This window comes from Pleurodeles waltl, chromosome 5 (assembly GCF_031143425.1).
Source record: "Pleurodeles waltl isolate 20211129_DDA chromosome 5, aPleWal1.hap1.20221129, whole genome shotgun sequence".
Lineage (NCBI taxonomy): Eukaryota > Metazoa > Chordata > Amphibia > Caudata > Salamandridae > Pleurodeles > Pleurodeles waltl.
In genome coordinates, this window is record NC_090444.1 from 442,442,956 (window position 1) to 442,465,763 (window position 22,808).

Here is a 22,808-nt window from a genome sequence, read left to right on the forward strand (position 1 = left end):
CCCCGTCAGCACAGCACCTGCCCTGAGTGAGTCTGGAGAGGGGGCTCCTCCATGTTCTTTGCAAAGGGGCACCCTCCAGTTTCGTTATGTCACTGATTGCCACTGTAGTTCCTGACACTGAACAAAACTACTTTGTGTGGCAATATGCTCCTTGTGGAAGAGCAGAATGCGATCACTCACAGTAAAGCCAGCCGAAAGAGAGAGAAATAGAAGTTTAATAAAAACAAAATGTCTTTGTTAACACCAGACCTAATTAGGGACCAAGACCCACATTTAGGTAGCTTTTTGCATGTCGCAAACAGCGACTTTCGCTGTTTGCGACATGCAAAAAGCACATTGCGATGCACAAACCCAGTTTTGCGATTCAGTAACCTGGTTACCGAATCACAAAACGGGTTTGTGACTCGCAATTAGTAAGGGGTGTTCCCTTCCTAATTGCAACTTGCAGTGCAATGTAGGATTGTTTTGTGACCGCGAACGCGGGCGCAAACCAATCGCAGTTTGCACCCATTTCAAATGGGTGCTAACACTTTCGCAAAAGGGAAGGGATCCCCATGGGACCCCTTTCCCATTGTGAATGTCACTGTAAACATTTTTTCAGAGCAAGCAGTGGTCCTGTGGACCACTGCCTGCTCTGAAAAAATGAAACGAAAACGTTTCATTTTTCGTTTTTGGTATGCATCTCTTTTTCCTTTAAGGAAAACGGGCTGCATTACAAAAAAAACTGCTTTATTGAAAAGCAGTCACAGACATGGTGGTCTGCTGTCTCCAGCAGGCCACCATTCGTGAGGGGGTCGCAAATTGCGACCCACCTCATGATTATTCATGATGTGGGCATTTGCGAAGCCCTTGCGAATCACAGATGGTGTCAAGGACACCATCCTACATTCGGATTTGCGACTCGCAATTTGCAGGTCACAAATCTGAACCTACCTACTTGTGGCCCCAAATTCTTAAAGAAAGTCACAAAAGTGCACCCATGGTATATGTCGTACCCCTATAAAATATTTGTGAACTGTATTTTAGCGTGGGTAAATACGATGTGTAGATTTGCTCATGTGAAAATCTATTGAGCATTTGCAAGTTCATTTTCCCTCCAGCCACTTTCTTCCCAACCCTGGAAGAAGTTCTAATTCTGCCATTGTCAGGAGTAAATGTCCAACCTTTCTTATTATGGGAAAATATTAGAGAGAAGCTGCTAAAAATCTTTAAAACATGCAGGTTAGTAGGTTTGCAGACTCAAAGGCATTCCAGCCCTGGAACTATTGCTTACTGCTTCCTCCAGCCCCAGTATGCAGATCTGCAGAAAGGTGGCAAAATAAGGAAATTTCTACAGTAGGGATTGAAACTCCAAGTATTTAAGCCCTACTATGGTAGTAGCCCTGGCATAATCAGAGAGGCTATTAATTGCTGCCATAATTTGTCGCCACACTACATGGCACCAAAGGGACAAGTAGATCTTTTTACAGGACAAGTAGATTTGAGAAGCAACCTGTCCCCTGGACAAGTAGATATTTTAATAAATTCCACACCCCTGGGTTGAGCCTTGGCTCACTTGAGCCAATTGAAATAAAGGGCTGCCGGTGACGTCAGGAGCTGGGGAAAGACGCGAGGACGGAGACGACTCCCTCCGTAGGTGGCAGCAGTGAATAATAATACCGGTGCACTGCCTGTTTTGTGCAGCGCGCGGCGCCGGTCATTAGCACCACAACACTGGCGACGAGAGTGGGCGCTGCCCACCTGCAAGAGGAGGCCAGGCACGGTGCTCGTGCCTCGACCACACCCACGCGGCGAGGCGGCCGTGCAGAGGGAAAAGGAACCGGTCATGACGCCAGCAAAGAACAGACCTCCACACGCGAGGCACACTTGCCGGTAAGATCGCCGGCCCTCAAATTTAGGCCCCCTCCCCCAAAAAAATAAAAATACAAAATATACAACAGAAGGATAAAGCTGTGTGTGCCTTGCTCAACAGCAATATTTAAAGGCACAGGATCAGACAGAACAATCTAGGAAACAGCAAGCAGAGTTTCAATTGTATACACCACAACCTAAGGAAAGAGACAGTCAACATAAAATATTTAAAAAAAAATAATAATACAAAATGAACACGGTACCCCCCATTGAGCCATTCATAGTGGAAGGTGCCCCATCCACACAAGCAGCGCGATGGAATGAATGGGTAGAGCGTCTCCTGTTTTACTTCGAAGCCACAAAAACGGACAATGAGCAAAAACGTGCAATGATGGTACACCTAGGAGGGAAAGACATATACCGCATAGCGAAAACAATAAACGAAGCAGAACCAAAGACGCATCTCACACTCATTGCAGCGCTCCAAATGCACTTTGCACCCATGGTCAATATAGACTATGAAAGGTTCATTTTTCGACAAGCTCGACAGACTGCTGATGAATCTATTGATATGTTCTATTTGAGACTGAAAGAGCTTGCGACCACATGCGCATTCCACAATGAAAGTGATGAAATCAGAGGTCAAATCATACAGGGTTGTGCGTCCTCCAGATTAAGAGAACGGATCCTTGAAGAGTCAGGGCGACCCTTACAAGACATTCTCACAATGGGGAGAACCAAAGAGCTATCAAAGGCAAGAGCGTCCCATATGGAAGCAGCTCTTCAGAACCCAATCAAGATGGAGCAGGTAGCAGCAGTGATAGGAGCGTCCTCCAAGCCAAAGACACAAAAGACACCACTATTGACTAAAACATGTGGAAGGTGTGGAGGGACAAACAACCCCCTTATCAACTGCCCTGCCAAAGGAAAGAAATGTGTAGGGTGTGGAAAATTTAATCACTTTGTCAAAGTATGTAGAACGACGAGGGGCACAAATACTCAAACCACAGTAAACACGGCTATAGAGACACAACCTAGAGGCAGTGACATGGATGACGATGAGGAAGGAGTACAAATAGTCCACTCAATTTTCACCATCAGTACGGCCACAAGTCGACAGAGAAAACTGCCCAAGTGTCAAATACAGGTAGCTGGATGCCCAGTGCAAGTCATAATAGACACTGGAGCGTCCATTAACATCATGGCACAAGCGACGTACCAAAAGTTAAACCCAGTTCCACCACTCACACCGACACAGGTCAGAGTATTTGCATATGGTCAAGTGCGACCGCTGACGATGAAAGGAAAGTTTCGTGCTATGGTATCGCACGGATCTCAAGAAATCGAAGCCTACATCTATGTAGCAGAGAAAGGACAGCGAACGTTACTAGGGTGCCACACCGCAGAAGCCCTAGGTATCGTCACCTGAGTGACATATTAGAGTCCTACGCTCATGTTTTTGAAGGCATAGGGCGTCTAAGAAACAAAGAAATCACGCTACACAGACAAGTCAGTTCAACCCATAGCTTTAAGACACAGAAGGATAGCGTTTCACTGATGCCCCCTAGTGGAGAAGGAACTATGCAAGTTAGAATCAGCAGGAGTCATAGAGAAGGTCGAGGGCCCGACACCATGGGTATCTCCGATTGTAGTAGCCAAAAAACCCAAACAACCTGGAGAAGTCAGGATCTGTGTTGATATGAGTGCCAAATGTAGCCATAAAAAGAGAACGGCACATTACATCAACCATCGAAGACCTAATAGGAGAACTAAGTGAAGCCAGATGGTTCTCGAAACTGGACCTCAGATCAGGGTACCACCAACTAATCCTAGCAGAAGAGTCCAGGTATATCACAACATTCTCTACCCATATTGGACTCCGCCGCTACAAGAGGCTGAACTTTGGAATTTCAAGTGCAGCTGAAGTCTTCCAAAACACGATAAGAGAGTTGCTAATAGACTTAAAAGGTGTTATAAATGTCAGTGATGACATCCTCGTATTCGCAAAAACCATCCAGGAACACCACGATATTCTCAAAAGAGTTCTCCAGCGGATCCATGAGTTGGGACTTACTCTCCATAGAGAGAAATGTGAGTTTCTCAAAGAAACGATACAATTCTTCGGATACACCTTATCGTCACGCGGCGTTGCCCCTGACCCGGAAAAGGTGATAGACATCAAAAATGCCAAACCCCGACGACCGTAACTGGAGTCCGAAGTTTTCTAGGCATGGTGAACTACTGTGGCCGTTTTATAAAGAACCTCACGTCACTGACTCAACCGTTGAGAGACCTCACAAAAGTGGCATCAACATGGTCCTGGGGTCCTGAACATGAACATGCCTTCCAAGCAACAAAGGAAGCGTTGTCAGACGACACCATCCTACAATATTTTGATCCCCGGCGAGAAACATCCATTGCAGTAGATGCCAGCCCAACAGGGCTAGGAGCTGTGCTCCTCCAAAAAGTCAATGAGGAAGATTGGGCCCCGGTTGCATATGCGAGCCGCTCACTAACTGAGACAGCGAGAAGATATTCGCAGATTGAGCGAGAAGCAATTGCAATCCATTGGGGATGTAAACACTTCCACCTTTATGTCTACGGACACCCGTTTATTGTCACCACAGATCACAAACCTTTAATACCGCTCTTCCAAGGCACAGCATCCAAGCCACCTCCACGCATTGAAAAGTGGATCCTTCAATTGCAGGAATACAATTGTAAAGTGGAAATCGCCCAGGATCAAACAACCCAGCAGACTACCTCTCAAGGCACTCCCGACCTGCCACTCAGAGAGAAGAACGCGAAGCTCGTGAGACAGAGGAATACGTCAAATACGTAGCAGAGAGATCACGATCACTACCCATCACGATGGACACAATAAGGCAAGCCACGGAATCAGATGACAACCTCCAAAGATCTATACAGATGATACAGAACTATAACTGGCGCACTGGACCGGAACAGTGGCAGTCCCTAACCCTGGAGTCGAGGATGGTTATGGAAGGACTACATCGTGTGAGGCAAGAACTAACTGTCAGTGAAGACGGATGTCTCCTCCGAGATCACAGGCTCGTGATCCCATCCAGCCTCACGAGTAAAGTCGTTCAGCTAGCACACGCTGGCCACCAAGGGATGGTGAAGACGAAGAACAGATTGAGGACAAAGGTGTGGTTCCCACAGATGGACGAAAGGGTAGAGGAGTTAATTCGGTCATGCCATTGGTACCAAACGACTGGAACTCCCAACACCCCAGTCCCTATTGAGACTGAGGAACGACCCCATAAACCGTGGGTGTCAACGAGCCTTGACTTTGGGAGCCTGCCTAATGGAGATCATCTGATGGTCATGATTGATGACTACTCTCGGTACCCCGAGGTAGAAATAATCAGAACTTTGACAGCGTCCGAAATCATATCAGATGTGTCAGAGTGTGTCTTTTAGGAGACTGTTTTAATCTGTTTGTGTGATTTAAATTGCGCTTAAAAACTGTCTGCCCCCCCTGTATTTTTGCCTTTAAAAAAGCCTGATTTTAGAGTGTGCGCCCAGCACTGTTGCAGTGTTTATATCTTAAGCAATCTCCCCCTTACCTGGAAAGTAGACTCTGCTAGCTTGGAAGTGTGGATTCAGCCTGTCTGTATCCAAGGAGATTCTGAATAGAGCAGCAGTTGCCTTTCCCCCTGACCACAGGGACTGGACTTAGCTGATTGGCTCCCTGAGTCCCTGCTGCACCTGAGACCCGCCCCCCCACCTGCTCTGGCCCCTTAAGTTTGTGGAGGGAAGCCCAAGACAGCCACCTCCATTTTGGGAGCCTCTGTGCATCTCCTCTGTGTCCTAATACAGCCCAGTGTTCAAGGATTGCAAAAAGACCTAGGTAATGAGCCTAGAGATTTTTCTGGGTAAATAGTATTACCGTATTTGTTCCAAATTGTTTGTTTCAGCTACCTGTCTGTGTTTTACTGTGGACTCTCAGTGTTTCAGGCAGCCTGGCCTCTTTTAAAGTGGTATTTATTTGAAAATCGTTTTTGCCGTGACTTGTGTGAATTGCCTTGCTAGTTTGTGGGACCCCCCCTCCTTTTTTCTCTCCTAAGTAAAAAGGCTACATACATCTTGCAGAGTGTGTCTTTTAGGAGACTGTTTTAATCTGTTTGTGTGATTTAAATTGTGCTTCAAAACTGTCTGCCACCCTGTATTTTTGCCTATAAAAAAGCCAGATTTTAGAGTGTGCGCCCAGCACTGTTTGTATCTTAAACAATCTCCCACTTACCTGGAAAGTAGACTATGCTAGCTTGGAAGTGTGGATTCAGCCTGTCTGTATCCAAGGAGATTCTGAATAGAGCAGCAGTAGCCTTTCCCCCTGACCACAGGGAGTGGAGTTCAGTTAACTTGCTCCTTATATAAGTTCCTTTTGGTTGTTGCATATGCTGTTGTGATAGGTTGTTGGGAGACGGTGTTTCATTTGTTGCTGGCTCCAAGGCTGCAGTTATGATTGGTGGAAAGGGCTGGGATTCTGATTGGCTCTTGGCTCTATGTCTGAGATTCTGATTGGCTGTTGGTTCTAGGGCTGTGATTGGTGGATAGGGCTGAGATTCTGATTGGCTGTTGGTTCTAAGGCTGTGATTGGTGGATAGGGCTGAGATTCTGATTGGCTATTGGTTCTAGGGCTGTGATTGGTGGATAGGGCTGAGATTCTGATTGGCTGTTGGTTCTAGGGCTGTGATTGGTGGATAGGGCTGAGATTCTGATTGGCTGTTGGTTCTAGGGCTGAGAATCTGATTGGCTGTTGGTTCTAGGGCTGTGATTTGTGGATAGGGCTGAGATTCTGATTGGCTGTTGGTTCTAGGGCTGAGAATCTGATTGGCTGTTGGTTCTAGGGCTGTGATTTGTGGATAGGGCTGAGATTCTGATTGGCTGTTGGTTCTAGGGCTGTGATTGGTGGATAGGGCTGAGATTCTGATTGGCTATTGGTTCTAGGGCTGTGATTGGTGGATAGGGCTGGGATTCTGATTGGCTGTTGGTTCTAGGGCTGTGATTTGTGGATAGGGCTGAGATTCTGATTGGCTGTTGGTTCTAGGGCTGTGATTGGTGGATAGGGCTGAGATTCTAGGGCTGTGATTGGTGGATAGGGCTGAGATTCGGATTGGCTATTGTTTCTAGGGCTGTGATTGGTGGATAGGGCTGTGATTCTGATTGGCAGTTGGTTCTAGGGCTGAGAATCTGATTGGCTGTTGGTTCTAGGGCTGTGATTTGTGGATACGGCTGAGATTCTGATTGGCTGTTGGTTCTAGGGCTGTGATTGGTGGATAGGGCTGAGATTCTGATTGGCTATTGGTTCTAGGGATGTGATTGGTGGATAGGGCTGGGATTCTGATTGGCTGTTGGTTCTAGGGCTGTGATTTGTGGATGGGGCTGAGATTCTGATTGGCTGTTGGTTCTAGGGCTGTGATTGGTGGATAGGGCTGAGATTCTGATTGGCTGTTGGTTCTAGGGCTGTGATTGGTGGATAGGGCTGAGATTCTGATTGGCTATTGGTTCTAGGGCTGTGATTGGTGGATAGGGCTGGGATTCTGATTGGCTGTTGGTTCTAGGGCTGAGAATCTGATTGGCTGTTGGTTCTAGGGCTGTGATTTGTGGATAGGGCTGAGATTCTGATTGGTTGTCGGTTCTAGGGCTGTGATTGGTGGATAGGGCTGAGATTCTGATTGGCTATTGGTTCTAGGGCTGTGATTGGTGGATAGGGCTGAGATTCTGATTGGCTATTGGTTCTAGGGCTGGGATTGGTGGATAGGGCTGGGATTCTGATTGGCTGTTGGTTCTAGGGCTGAGAATCTGATTGGCTGTTGGTTCTAGGGCTGTGATTTGTGGATAGGGCTGAGATTCTGATTGGCTATTGGTTCTAGGGCTGTGATTGGTGGATAGGGCTGGGATTCTGATTGGCTGTTGGTTCTAGGGCTGAGAATCTGATTGCCTGTTGGTTCTAGGGCTGTGATTTGTGGATAGGGCTGAGATTCTAGGGCTGTGATTGGTGGATAGGGCTGAGATTCTGATTGGCTATTGGTTCTAGGGCTGTGATTGGTGGATAGGGCTGGGATTCTGATTGGCTGTTGGTTCTAGGGCTGAGAATCTGATTGGCTGTTGGTTCTAGGGCTGTGATTTGTGGATAGGGCTGAGATTCTGATTGGTTGTCGGTTCTAGGGCTGTGATTGGTGGATAGGGCTGAGATTCTGATTGGCTATTGGTTCTAGGGCTGTGATTGGTGGATAGGGCTGAGATTCTGATTGGCTATTGGTTCTAGGGCTGGGATTGGTGGATAGGGCTGGGATTCTGATTGGCTGTTGGTTCTAGGGCTGAGAATCTGATTGGCTGTTGGTTCTAGGGCTGTGATTTGTGGATAGGGCTGAGATTCTGATTGGCTATTGGTTCTAGGGCTGTGATTGGTGGATAGGGCTGGGATTCTGATTGGCTGTTGGTTCTAGGGCTGAGAATCTGATTGCCTGTTGGTTCTAGGGCTGTGATTTGTGGATAGGGCTGAGATTCTAGGGCTGTGATTGGTGGATAGGGCTGAGATTCTGATTGGCTATTGGTTCTAGGGCTGTGATTGGTGGATAGGGCTGGGATTCTGATTGGCTGTTGGTTCTAGGGCTGAGAATCTGATTGGCTGTTGGTTCTAGGGCTGTGATTTGTGGATAGGGCTGAGATTCTGATTGGTTGTCGGTTCTAGGGCTGTGATTGGTGGATAGGGCTGAGATTCTGATTGGCTATTGGTTCTAGGGCTGTGATTGGTGGATAGGGCTGAGATTCTGATTGGCTATTGGTTCTAGGGCTGGGATTGGTGGATAGGGCTGGGATTCTGATTGGCTGTTGGTTCTAGGGCTGAGAATCTGATTGGCTGTTGGTTCTAGGGCTGTGATTTGTGGATAGGGCTGAGATTCTGATTGGCTATTGGTTCTAGGGCTGTGATTGGTGGATAGGGCTGGGATTCTGATTGGCTGTTGGTTCTAGGGCTGAGAATCTGATTGCCTGTTGGTTCTAGGGCTGTGATTTGTGGATAGGGCTGAGATTCTAGGGCTGTGATTGGTGGATAGGGCTGAGATTCTGATTGGCTATTGGTTCTAGGGCTGTGATTGGTGGATAGGGCTGGGATTCTGATTGGCTGTTGGTTCTAGGGCTGAGAATCTGATTGGCTGTTGGTTCTAGGGCTGTGATTTGTGGATAGGGCTGAGATTCTGATTGGTTGTCGGTTCTAGGGCTGTGATTGGTGGATAGGGCTGAGATTCTGATTGGCTATTGGTTCTAGGGCTGTGATTGGTGGATAGGGCTGAGATTCTGATTGGCTATTGGTTCTAGGGCTGGGATTGGTGGATAGGGCTGGGATTCTGATTGGCTGTTGGTTCTAGGGCTGAGAATCTGATTGGCTGTTGGTTCTAGGGCTGTGGTTTGTGGATAGGGCTGAGATTCTGATTGGCTATTGGTTCTAGGGCTGTGATTGGTGGATAGGGCTGGGATTCTGATTGGCTGTTGGTTCTAGGGCTGAGAATCTGATTGCCTGTTGGTTCTAGGGCTGTGATTTGTGGATAGGGCTGAGATTCTAGGGCTGTGATTGGTGGATAGGGCTGAGATTCTGATTGGCTATTGGTTCTAGGGCTGTGATTGGTGGATAGGGCTGGGATTCTGATTGGCTGTTGGTTCTAGGGCTGAGAATCTGATTGGCTGTTGGTTCTAGGGCTGTGATTTGTGGATAGGGCTGAGATTCTGTTTGGCTGTTGGTTCTAGGGCTGTGATTGGTGGATAGGGCTGAGATTCTGATTGGCTATTGGTTCTAGGGCTGTGATTGGTGGATAGGGCTGAGATTCTGATTGGCTATTGGTTCTAGGGCTGTGATTGGTGGATAGGACTGGGATTCTGATTTGCTGTTGGTTCTAGGGCTGAGAATCTGATTGGCTGTTGGTTCTAGGGCTGTGATTTGTGGATAGGGCTGAGATTCTGATTGACTGTTGGTTCTAGGGCTGTGATTGGTGGATAGGGCGGAGATTTTGATTGGCTATTGGTTCTAGGGGTGTGATTGGTGGATAGGGCTGAGATTCTGATTGGCTATTGGTTCTAGGGCTGTGATTGGTGGATAGGGCTGGGATTCTGATTGGCTGTTGGTTCTAGGGCTGTGATTGGTGGATAGGGCTGAGATTCTGATTGGCTATTGGTTCTAGGGCTGTGATTGGTGGATAGGGCTGGGATTCTGATTGGCTGTTGGTTCTAGGGCTGAGAATCTGATTGGCTGTTGGTTCTAGGGCTGTGATTTGTGGATAGGGCTGAGATTCTGTTTGGCTGTTGGTTCTAGGGCTGTGATTGGTGGATAGGGCTGAGATTCTGATTGGCTATTGGTTCTAGGGCTGTGATTGGTGGATAGGGCTGAGATTCTGATTGGCTATTGGTTCTAGGGCTGTGATTGGTGGATAGGACTGGGATTCTGATTGGCTGTTGGTTCTAGGGCTGAGAATCTGATTGGCTGTTGGTTCTAGGGCTGTGATTTGTGGATAGGGCTGAGATTCTGATTGACTGTTGGTTCTAGGGCTGTGATTGGTGGATAGGGCGGAGATTTTGATTGGCTATTGGTTCTAGGGGTGTGATTGGTGGATAGGGCTGAGATTCTGATTGGCTATTGGTTCTAGGGCTGTGATTGGTGGATAGGGCTGGGATTCTAATTGGTTGCTGGTTTTAGGGCTGGGACTGTGATTGGTGGTCAGGAATAGGGCTATGATTGGTGATTAGGGCTGAGTCTCCCATTAGCTGGTTGAATCAGTGCTTGAAATATGATTGGCTAGGGTTAGGACCAGCTTCTTATTGGCCAGTAGGGCTATAAAAGGCTAGGATTCAGGGCGTCTCAGCCCGGGCGTCGAGGCAAAGGGCGGGGAGGACAAGGGCAGTTGTCTGTTTGGGCCTGTTTGGGTCAGGTAGGGACTAGGGCCAGAAATGCTGCCCAATTCACATATGACCATGAATGGTTTCAGCCCCTACACATCCCTCAACATGCAAACACATATTCTACAAAGGCATCCAAATCATGCATCACAAACTGACCACAGACTGATTGCATTGCCCCATCACCCAACACAATACCCTACATACAACACATATACACATACCCCCCACAACTACTACAGTCAAACACCTTCATTCTCACAGCAAACACTACTCTGTCCACTCCCACTAACACAACCTGCCATCACCCACACTATACAAAACTACAACATACATTTCTCTCAGTTTCAGTCTCCCAGATACACACTCTCTGCTCATACTAACCAACAACACTATCCGCTGCTCGCTCCACACAGACCACCTGTCATCATAACAATGCCCAAACCCTGCCTTCAAACACATCATCTACAAACATTCTTCCCCTCTCTTCACCAATTGCACACAACCATACAATCCCCACATTTCACTCCACCACAGATATTACCTCTTCCGGTCATCGCTACTAATACTAACTCCCCTGACACACACCCATCACCTCTTACACACCTCATACATTCATCTCCAAAACACATCAACACCCCATCTAACACTCAAATTCCACTTTGCAGCACTAACTCACATACAAATCCCTCACCAAAAACAACTACATCAATATCCCCTCTCATTATTCCACAAAAACAATACTGACCACAAACATCAGCACATCAAAGAAACACAAACTTACATTACACTCATCGTCATACCCACTCCCACCCCCAGGACTACACAAAGAATACAAATTCCATCCTATCTCCACCCCTATCCCCCCCCACTCTTCACAAACACCTACCACAAGCACCCCAACCCAGCAAGTTTCATTCACTCGCCTCTCCTCCATTGCACAATTCAGAGCCTTACATCATGATCCACATGCTCCTCCACCACCCCTAACCCATCCACACTAAACAAACGCAAACAAAATAAAAAACATGCCAATCATAGCAACCTCGCATCCCCTTGTCTGTTACATAATAAAACTACCCTACAAAAAATACTACACTCCTCGTGGCTCTCTCAGCCACCAAGTCCACCACCCACACACACAGACCCAACAAAATGCCTCCTTAACCTGCTGGAAGAGGAACACTATGTTGAAAAGCAAGACTATTGTGAGCCTCAAACAGTTATCACAACTAGCAACACTCCTGCTTCAAGCTCACATTGCACTACTTACCCTTCTACTAAACAAAACAACACTACCACTAACACACCTTTTCTAAACTGCCAGCTCATAAATGCTCGATCACTCTCAAAAAACAAGCACCACATCTACGACCTGCTCACAGACACACAACCTGACTTACTCTTCATTACTGAATCCTGGTTGGGAGATGACATGGCACCAGTGTTGCACGAAGCCGTTCCTCCGGGCTATCAAACCATCACTCAAAACTGTATAGGCAAGAGAGGAGGTGGTCTAGCTATTATATTCAAACAGGCAATGAACCTCAGTAAAACAGACAACATCTCCATACAAGGTTGTGAAGCCCTCCTTACCAGATGCCACCCTACTCCAACTTCCTCCTGTAACTTTCTCATCCTTTACAGACCTCCACCTAACAACTCCACTTTCCCAGATGCTTTTCTAGACACTGTCTCAAACCTTATTACACTATACTCCAATCTATGCATTCTTGGGGATCTAAACATTTGGTTTGACAAACCCAATATGCCCCATCCAAAAGCTATCAACACTGGCCTACTCGCATTGAACCTACATCAGATTGTACACAATACCACACACATCGCTGGTCACATCCTAGATGTCATTTTTGCTAAGCCTGAAGTAGTTACTATTCATAGCATCACACCAATCACCTGGTCAGACCACCACATGATAACTTTCCGACATACAACTCCACAAATCAACACACCCCACAACTACTTACATACATACACCTATCGACCATGGAGCAAACTCAATTTGGATCACTTAGAAACACAACTAACAGCAAACACAGATCTAGATACAATTAATTCTGTACCAAAACTTCATGAGTGGCTACAGGAAGCTTTTGATGTCCTAATACCACTCAGAAAAACTAAACACAACAAAAGAAAACCAACACCTTGGAGAAATACAGAACTTAAAAAGATAAAGCAACAAATCAGAAAGTTGCAGCTGACCTGGCTCAAAACAAACAACAGTCAAGACAAACTGCAACTACACAAACTTAACAGGATATACAAATCATCAATCAAAAAAGCTAGAAAAAGATACTACTCAGACAGAATTCAAAATGCTCTATCTACAACCAAGGAATTTTATAAAATTCTCAATGAATTTTGAAAACCTACATGCATGGAAGGAAGTCATCCCACTACTCAAGATTTCACAAACAAATTGGCAACTCACTACACAACCAAGGCAGACACATTGGACTCCTATTTAAAACAGAAGAAAAACATCAGCACCAACCCCTTTCCTAAAATACCCTTTAAGAATAAACCATCCCAACCTCTACAGTCCTTCAAACAAATATCCCAGGATGAATTTATGGATTTAGTCAAAGCAAGCAGACCTTCTGGTTGCCCTTCTGACCCTTGCCCACCACAAATCTTCAAGAACATCCTTCTATCTACTTCTGCTGCCACACCTGTAAGAAGAATCATCAACAACTCTTTAACTTCAGGAACTTTTCCTGCCGACCTGAAAAAAGGCATACATACGACCTTTATTAAAGAAAACAAACCTAGACCCGCAAGACCCCAACAACTACAGACCAATCACAAATGGACCTTTCCTGGGCAAATTGATAGAAAGAGCAGCATTCGCCCAGATGTCACAATTCATTGAAGACAATTCTATACTTTCAGACTTCCAAACTGGATTCCGCCCAGGAAGAAGCACTGAATCAGCACTCATGGCAATCTGGGACGATCTTAAAAACACAGTCGACTGAAATGGAGTTGCTGCACTACTTCTCTTGGACCTCTCAGCTGCCTTTGATACGGTTGACCATGACACCCTAACTCAAAGACTCCACGAAGCCGGCATACAAGGGATTGCTCTCGACTGGATTACTTCCTATCTTCAAAAAAGATTGAATATCATCCACTTGCCCCCCTTCTCGTCCGAACCCTACCTCACAAAAGCAGGGGTCCCCCAAGGGTCAATCATCTTACCTTTTCTTTTCAACATCTACATGATATCTTTACCAGAACTGATCAATGTTTTCCATCTCACATGCTACAACTATGCAGATGACACACAAATACTACTTAAATTAGAATGCCCCAAGAACATTGAAAACTCACAAATCTTCAGTTGCCTCAGAGCCGTTGATCAGTGGATGACCTGGAGCCATCTCAAATTAAATACCTCCAAAACAGAAATACTCACATGTGGTGACTGGAAAAATTATGACCCTCTGTGCATCTGGCCTGACGATCTCGGACCACCTCCTCAATTACCCAAGGAAGTTAAAAACCTAGGAATCACTATGGATTCCAAGTTAACTATGAATGCCCAAGTAGATAAATTAGCACGCATAAGCTTCATCACCTTGAAGACTTTACGACGCATCTTCCCCCACCTCGGATTTCCACACAAGGTGCAAGCTACTATCTCGCTTGTACTATCCAAACTGGATTATGACAATAGCCTCTGCCATGGATCATCTCTATCTGTTATGAAAAAACTATAACGTATCTAGAATTCCGCAGCCAGGCTACTATTACATATAAAGCCGCAAGCCCACATCTCCCCTGCCTTGAGAGCACTACACTGGTTACCCGTTGCCAGAAGATGCACTTTCAAGCTGCTTTGTATCACCCACAAAGCTATACATGGAACAGGACCGCTTTTTATCAGAAAGAAAATTACTAAATACATCCAACAAAGAACCCTCCGCTCAAGATTGGCACCCCACCATAGAACACCACCATACAAGAAAAAGACTATAGGTGGTACATCCTTCTCCGTCCAAGCAGCCAAACTATGGAATTCATTACCCCCAACTATAAGAGCCACAGATAACTTTCTTGTCTTCAGAAAACTACTCAAGAGTTGGCTCTTTGCTTCATAACCACCTTATTCAAACATCATATGCCTATGTTGATAAAAAAAAAAATCAGATTATATGTATATTTCTATTTATTTATAGTTTCTTTAGAAAATATGTATTGCTACTATGTCATAACAATAAAATACACACACACTCGTTAAACCTGTTTGACTAAGTATTTTTTACCCATGATTCTAATTATGTATTGTATGCGCAAATGTGTGTGTATTCATGTGTGTGTATATATATATGTATATATATATATGTATGTATGTATGTGTATATGTTGTTTCTGTGCTTGGCTTGCCTGGGTGGGTTGTTATACTAGATATCTATGAATTCCTGCTCTCATCTTATCACACTTATCTACTCATCACTCTTATGTCATGTCTCTATCAAACTATCCTCCATTCTCACTCTGACTCATCCCAAATCCCTTCTACCACTTGCATCTCCTAAATATCTCTGCCTAAGCTCTTCCCTCCTCTTCCACATCTAACTCACCAAACCTCACTCTACTACTGTGACCTCCCACACAACCCTACTAAATTCTCCTGCATTTATCTCACCCTGCTACTATGCTCTCCCTAACCCTTCCACATACTCTTCCCCCTCCGCACCCCTTTACTCATCCCAAGCCTTTGGGTTGAGTAAATGAAGAATATACTCCCAATTAACACTTCTAGATTTCTTTCCTCCTTCACCCCTCCATTACTCCAGTCAATCTAACTAACAAACTCTCATATCCGCGGATCAAATTAACTCATAATAATACTAAAACTGTACTCATTATTTAACGATACTAATCCATCACTAATTCTTGTTGGGTCCCAGAGTAGCGTGCTACTCATCGAAAAGCGCTTCGACGCCTCGTCAGGGGTAGTAAGCGCTATATAAATACGATTTCAATACAATATCAAAGATGGAAAAAATGTTTGCATCTCATGGGCTAGTACAAGAGGTCAAGACTGACAATGGGCCACCGTTTTGCGGGAGTGAATTCGGAGAATACCTACGGTCCCTCGGCATTAAGCACAGAAAGATAACTCCTCGCTGGCCTCAAGCCAACAGGGAAGTAGAAAAATTTATGAGGACACTAAATAAAGTGGTTTGGATTGCGATGGCTAAGAATGAAGCAATAGAGAGAGCTATTTACTCTTTTCTCCGTGGTTACCGTTTGACGCCACACTCTACCACTGGAGTAGCTCCTGGTCATCTATCGATGGGGCGAATAGTGACTGATGCCATACCCCATCATGAGTCCTGGAAGCCCAGTCCAATAAATGAAAGAAAAGAATATGCCAAGAGGAAAAATTAAAAAAATGATGGAACAAGCAGGCGTAGGAGAGCGCGTCATTCGGATATACAGGAAGGAGACGCCGTGCTCATAAAGGACCGATTCCCCAGAAGCAAGTTTCGTCTCCCGTTTGAAGACAAGCCATGGGTAGTTACCAGCCGTCAAGGATCAATGATTGTGGCAAAGAGAGGCCCTGAACAAGTTACGGGGAATGTATCATGGTTTAAAAGATTCCACGCTCCATCAGAAGTCCCCAGTGCCAGTCCAGGACATGGTCCCTTAGCAACAGAAATACATGGGGCTGAAGAGGATGAAGAACTAGAGCACTGGTCGAGTGATCCTGCTCCTGAGAACATGGAACGTGTCTGTGAAAGACAGGACAATGACTGACGCTAACCCCAGAGACTCGGTTCACGAGATGGAAGAGATATCCTGTCAGATACCACCTGAGAAGCAATCCTGCACCCTCTACGATGCTGCATGACTTCCTACTATAAATCGTTGGAGCTAAGTCGTTAATTGATATTGTTCTACCATGATGGTGTTATGTTTCATTTATTTGTTGTTAAATTTTGGGAGGGATGTAGTGTCACGCCCCTAGACTAACGGAACGCGGGCACTACCAAAAGTGTGAATGTTGTAGGGGTGTTGCCACTGCAACCCCTACTGTGATTTGCGGCATTGGTTGAGCCAATTGAAATAAAGGGCTGCCGGTGACGTCAGGGAGCCGGGGAAAGACGCGAGGACGGAGGCTCCCTCCGTAGCTGGCAGCAGTGAAATAATAATACCGGTGCACCTCGTGTTTTCTGCAGCGCGCGGCGCCGGTAATTAGCACCACAACAGGGATTAATACTTTTGAGTACGAGCATTCTGAAGATGAAAATATACTTACACGTTATTTATTTCCTAGCAGTCGTCTGGCGTCTCGCTTCTGTACTCCGGCTCTCGGAGGGACACAATCTTGACCTTTCCCTCGGACGCGGCCCCAGGCACATTCGTTACTTCAGGATCCGGTGAAAATGTGCCAGAGCCGGTAGTCACGGACAACTCCTTTTCTTTACAGATTTTTTTTTTTTTTTTAACGGTTTTGCTGTTTCTGATTGGCCGGGGCTGCGAGCAATGCTTACACAACGCAAAAACATCGTGTTACTTAACAAAAAACACAAGGGCGTGCGTTTCGCCGCGCAGCGCTTCTCGTGTTTCAAGCATTGTTTCCATCGTGCAGAAATGTGCCACTGAAAAGGCGAACACTGCGTTTAAAATAAGGGTTGAAGCATTGCCGGCTACTTATGTTTTCAATTTCCCCTTATGTTCTTTTTTCAGTTTTACATAGCACGGACTCGACCCAAATTCACTTTTCCTAAGCACCAGTTACATTACACAGGGTCAAGTTCATTTCTACTTTTTTTTGGAAGCTCGGGGAGTTTATTAGAACGTGAACGTCCGGTTCTGCAACCAACACCTCCTGTCACGCTACATACATGCTCTCCCCTTTAAGGTTAGGATTTCAGCCTCAGGTACAGGGATCGGGCAGCAACATTCTTGGCCCTTCAAGTCTGTGGAAAAATATCACGCAGTAGGCATTTATTTAAAAAAAAAGAAACAACATGAGAAAATGCTTATTTTACACAAATAAAGCAGTGCGTTAAGAAAAAAATTTTTTAACTGCTCGAGGCACGTGATCCATTCCTTGTCGGTCCTGGCTTTGCCCTCATTATTAGTGTGTTCTGAGAAGGCATTTCAGAGTTTACAGTTACAGCAGGCATAAAATGTTCTGTTGGAACTGAAACATTTTATATAGCGCGAGAATGCCAAAGTCGTCTTGGCGCTGGTATCTGCTACATTAAGAAATGAACAGACAGCAACCAAAAAATCACAATCAGGAGACTAAACCTTATAACCGAATGGAGGAAAAGACAGGTTTTCAGATTTTCTGAAACTGGGAAGGATGGACTGAGCTGGTTGGGTAAATTATTCCACAGCTGCCATGTAATATGGTTAAAGCTCCTTACTCCCCAGCGCTCTCTTCTGATTTTAAAGACTTTGACTGTCCTAGAATTTGCTGAGGGAAGGATTCTTCTGGGGGTGTACCAAAAAGATGTTTCTTTTCAAGTATGCAGGACCTTCGCAATACAGAGTTTTATGTGCCAAACATAAGGCCTTGACAATCACTCTTTTTCTCAGGGAGCCAATAGAGTTCAGATAGAGCTTCAGAGACTGACTTAACTTGGAAATTTTCTTCAGCATTCAGCCACCATATTTTGTAGGCCCTGAAGTTTCTAAAAAAAAACGTCGGAGAATACCTAAATATAAAGCATTACAATAGTCCATCTTGGACTGGACTAAAGCAGTGATCACTGATTTCTGCAGTTAATAATGAATAAAAAGGAGAACTTTCTTTAAGGTGTGCAGCAGAAAGTAGCAAGACGAAGTAAATGTATTAATTTGTGCATTAAAAGAGAGACTCGCTTAAAAGATGATTCCCAGATTCCTGACCGTACATACTGGAATGGGAAGAGGGCCAGGCATCTAAGGCCACCAGCATGTGTCCCAGAAAGTTGGGTCCTTACCGAGCAGGAAGTTCTCAGTGTTGTCTGAGTTATATATAAGACTATATACGACTATCACTGCTGATCCATTCTGTGACTGCACCCAAAGAGTTGTTAAAGGGGTGTGCAGCCTTATCAACATCGTTCAAACTGGACACCACAATTTGTGTATCATCAGCGTTGGCCATGGGGCCAGATCAAAAGTACGATTCAACCTTGTCAAAGCAGCCACATAAATATTAAAGAGTGTAGGGCTCAATGATGAGCCCTGGGGAACACCACATGGCAATGAGAATTACTTAGGGCCTGATTTATACTTTTTTTTTGTGCCACATTTGTGTCATTTTTTGATGCAAAAGTGGCGCAAATTTTCAAAATATAATTGAATTTTATAAGTTCACGTCACTTTTGTGTCAAAAAAATGACGCAAATGCGGCACTAAATAAGTATTAATCAGGCCCGTGAATACAAGTCCCCCAGGGCGACTGATTGCTCTCTGTTTGAAAGAAATGGATGACACAGATAAAGAGCTGGGCTTCTGATTTCAATTTCCACTAAGCATTCCAACATGACCGCATGGTTCACAGTGTCGAAGGATCTTCGTCGCCTTCCCACCTTTGGGCCTCATTTAGAACTTGGCAGACAAGGTTACTCCATCACAACTGTGACGGATATTCCATCCACCAAAATCTAAATCCCATAGACTATAATGGAATTTAAATTTAGGCAGACTGGATATCTAAATCAGGCCCTTTGTCTAGAATACTTCTCAGCCCCTTTGTGGCTACTACCAGTGCTAACTCAGTACTGTGGTTTGGTTTAAACCTAAATTGAACTGTGTCTAGATTTCCATTTTCCTCTAGATATTAGAGTGCAATGTTCATGTACTTCTCCATGATTTTTGCTGGAAAGGGAAAACAAGATATGGGGAGGTAGTTCTTTATTTCTTTAAGATCTAGCAAAAATGTTTTCAGTAATGGGTAGATCAAGGCTTTTTAAAAACTCAATAGGGAACTCTCCTAAAGCAATAATAGTGCTCAGAAGTATAGCAAGAGGAGGGGCCACTGTACCTGCTATATCGTGAACTATTTTTGAAAGGACAGGGGTCAGATGGAGTCCTTGTCTTTGTTTGGCCTGTAAGTTTGACTGTTTTTTCCTTTGTAAGAGTTGGAAATTTACAGTATCGGAGAGCTACATTGATGGCACCTAATACCTAACCAGCAGCCATGTCATTAGAGTTTAATTTTAAATGTAATTCCTCCCCTTTGTTTAAAAAAAAATCCACTAGCTTATCACAGAAAAGTTTAAAAGGAGGCTCTGTGTGGCTCGATGATATGCAGGACTGGACCTGGACTGTCTTGATAAGTTCTCTTGTGGATTTTTTTGCTGCATGATTTTTTGGAAAAACGATTTGGTCTTCTTAATAACAATATTTTTTTGTTTGCGTTAATAAACTGGTTGTATTTTGCCTTTTCTTCCTTGAGATAATTTCTTCTCCATATTCTTTTGTGCCTTCTGCGTTTTTGTTTTAATTCCTTAAGCTCAGGAGAAAACCAAGGAGCTGAAGGCCTGCTTCTGTAATTTTTAATAGCTTTAAAAAGACCCACCTTAGTAGTTGCGGCCCTTAACCAATCTGAGTATTTACTTATGTTTAATTTGGAATCCTTCATGATCGAGGGCTGAGACCTCTGTAAGGTATCAATTGAATCTGTTTTATTAATTTTACTCCAGGCTTTAACCTTCTTACTTGGGGCCTTCTTGTTAATAACAAGTGTCTGTGGGATACATTTTAGACTAAAATTGATGGCTTTGTGCTCTGACCAAGTAATGGGTAAAATATAGTCAACTTTTAGGCCTGAATCATCAGACAAAATGACATCAATTGTGTGTCTTGCAACATGTGTAGGAGTATTCACTAACTGACTCAAGCTAAAACCATTTAAGATGTCAATGAGGTGCTCTGTATCTTATTTTCTATTTCTAAATGAAAGTTAAAATCACCTAAGGTAATGAAATTGGCGTATTGCATGCATGATTCTAAAATATCTTCTAGGCCTTCTAAGAAATTTGCTTTGGGCCCAGGCAGCCTGTACATGTCGTGGTTTTCAATGGTCTTACCCTCGTAGCTGAGAGGTGTAGGGGAACGGTCCTTGTTCCGACGGGTTCTGCTCTGGCCGAGGTAGGGGCGACCCCTTCCGGTAGCCACGGTGCTGTTTGGTATGAGCAAACCACTACAGTCCGTGCCCTCCAGAAGGAGTCCCAGAGGAAAAACCCCAGTAGGGTAAAAAACCTCCACAGGAACTCCCTGAAACGAAAAGGAGGACACCAGGGTATTAGGACCGCAGATCAGGAAGGCAGGAAAACAAGGCAGCTCAGGAACAGACAGGATTCGTAGAAGGATATCAACTAGGAGCGTGACTATCACCAAGGAGTGTTGCAACGCAATGAACAGGCAGTTGGAATCCCCTTAAATACCCCTGGACAGGAAACAGGAAGTAGAACACCGCCATCTTGGATTGGGGAAGAGATAACAATAGTGAATTAGATATATGCGTAAAACAATGCATGCTGGGTAGAGAGGAAGTGGTCAGCATGCTGAGAGGAAAAGAGACAAGTATAAAGTTCCCCACGTGTAAGGGTTCGGTTTGTTTCTGATAACATCGGTAAGTGATTGGCAGGTATTAGTCATGCAGGAAAAATAGATGTTATGCGCAAACTGCGCTAATTGCGGCCATGCCTGAAACCCCCTTCGGGGTCTCAGGCTCTGCCGCTTCTGCCCTTACGGCAGAACGTGCAGTAGGGCCAGCGGCGAGCGCCGCAACCCCTAGACTGGCTGCCAGGAGCCTCCATGGCTCTTGTCTGGGCCGCGGCAACCCCCGCGACCCGGACGTTGGCCGCGGCGCCCACCGCGACCGCGGTAGAATGCACTTGCCGCGGCGCGGCAACCCGAGGCCGCGGCGCTTGCCGTGACATAACAGTATGCCCCCCCACCCCCAAGGCCCCAGGTTTGTGAGGGAAGAGCCGAAAAAAGCGGCGGAGCAACAGAGGAGCATGGACTGACGAGGCATCCTCCCAGGAACACTCACTCAAAGGATATCCCTTCCAATGAATAAGGAATTGGAGGCGCCCATGAAAAAAACGAGAGTCACAGATCTCCTGAACTTCGTACTCAGGCACATTGTCAACCAACAGAGGAGGGGGACAGGGCAACTGCCTATGAAAAAGATCAGGACGGTAAGGTTTCAGTTGCGAGACATGGAATACAGGGTGGATCTTCCATGTCCGAGGTAGGCGAAGACGCATAGATACTGGGTTGATTTTCTTGAGAATGAGAAAGGGACCATAAAAGCGGGGTTTGAATTTGTTTTGGGTGAGTCGGAGAGGTAGGAATCTAGAGGAGAGCCAGACCTTATCATGGACCTGATACGGAGGAGCCGCACAGCGTCTCCTATCTGCCATTTTCTTCATGCGGGACTTAGTGGACACAAGGTTGGAATGGATAATTCGCTGTATACCCCGTAGCTGTCGAACGAAGGAGGAGATAGCGGGTAGATTGGAGTTGTCTCTCAGGGGAGTTGGGAAAGCCCTGGGATGGAAACCATAAGAGCCATAGAAAGGAGAGAGTTTAGAGGCACTGTGTAGAGAGTTATTATAGGAGAATTCTGCAAGCGGTAAGTAGGGAGCCCAATTACTTTGTGTAGCGTTACAGAAGCTACGTAAGTACTGTTCGAGACCCTGATTGAGTCGTTCCGTTTGTCCATTGGTTTGAGGGTGGAACCCGGATGATAAGGCTACTTGGATCCCCAAGATCTTGCAGAATTGATTCCAGAAACGGGAGATATATTGAGGACCCCTGTCCGATATAATAACTTGGGGTAGCCCATGTAGCCTGAATATTTCTTGAGTAAAGACCTGACTTAACTCTTTTGCCGTAGGTAACTTTCTCAAGGCTGTGAAGTGGGCCATCTTGGTGAAGGAGTCCACAGTTACCATTATGACGTGGTTTCCCATTGAGGAAGGTAATGCGCACATAAAATCGGTGGATATGGTATGCCATGGGCCTGGGGGAACAGGTAATGGGCGGAGTAA

The 22,808-nt window shown here is 45.4% G+C and overlaps 1 protein-coding gene across 2 annotated transcripts in view; it reads right to left on the minus strand.

Moving 5' to 3' along the window:
• Nucleotides 1-22,808, minus strand: part of LOC138295746 (uncharacterized) — a 401,349-nt gene that overhangs the window by 250,054 nt on the left and 128,487 nt on the right. The window contains exon 1 of one of the 2 annotated variants that reach the window (XM_069234245.1): nt 17,063-17,209. The exons of the other annotated variant lie outside the window; for it this stretch is intronic. The gene's annotated coding sequence lies outside the window, so the exon portion shown is untranslated. Of the gene's footprint in view, nt 1-17,062; nt 17,210-22,808 lie in introns of those variants that run through there. 2 annotated transcript variants of the gene reach the window in all.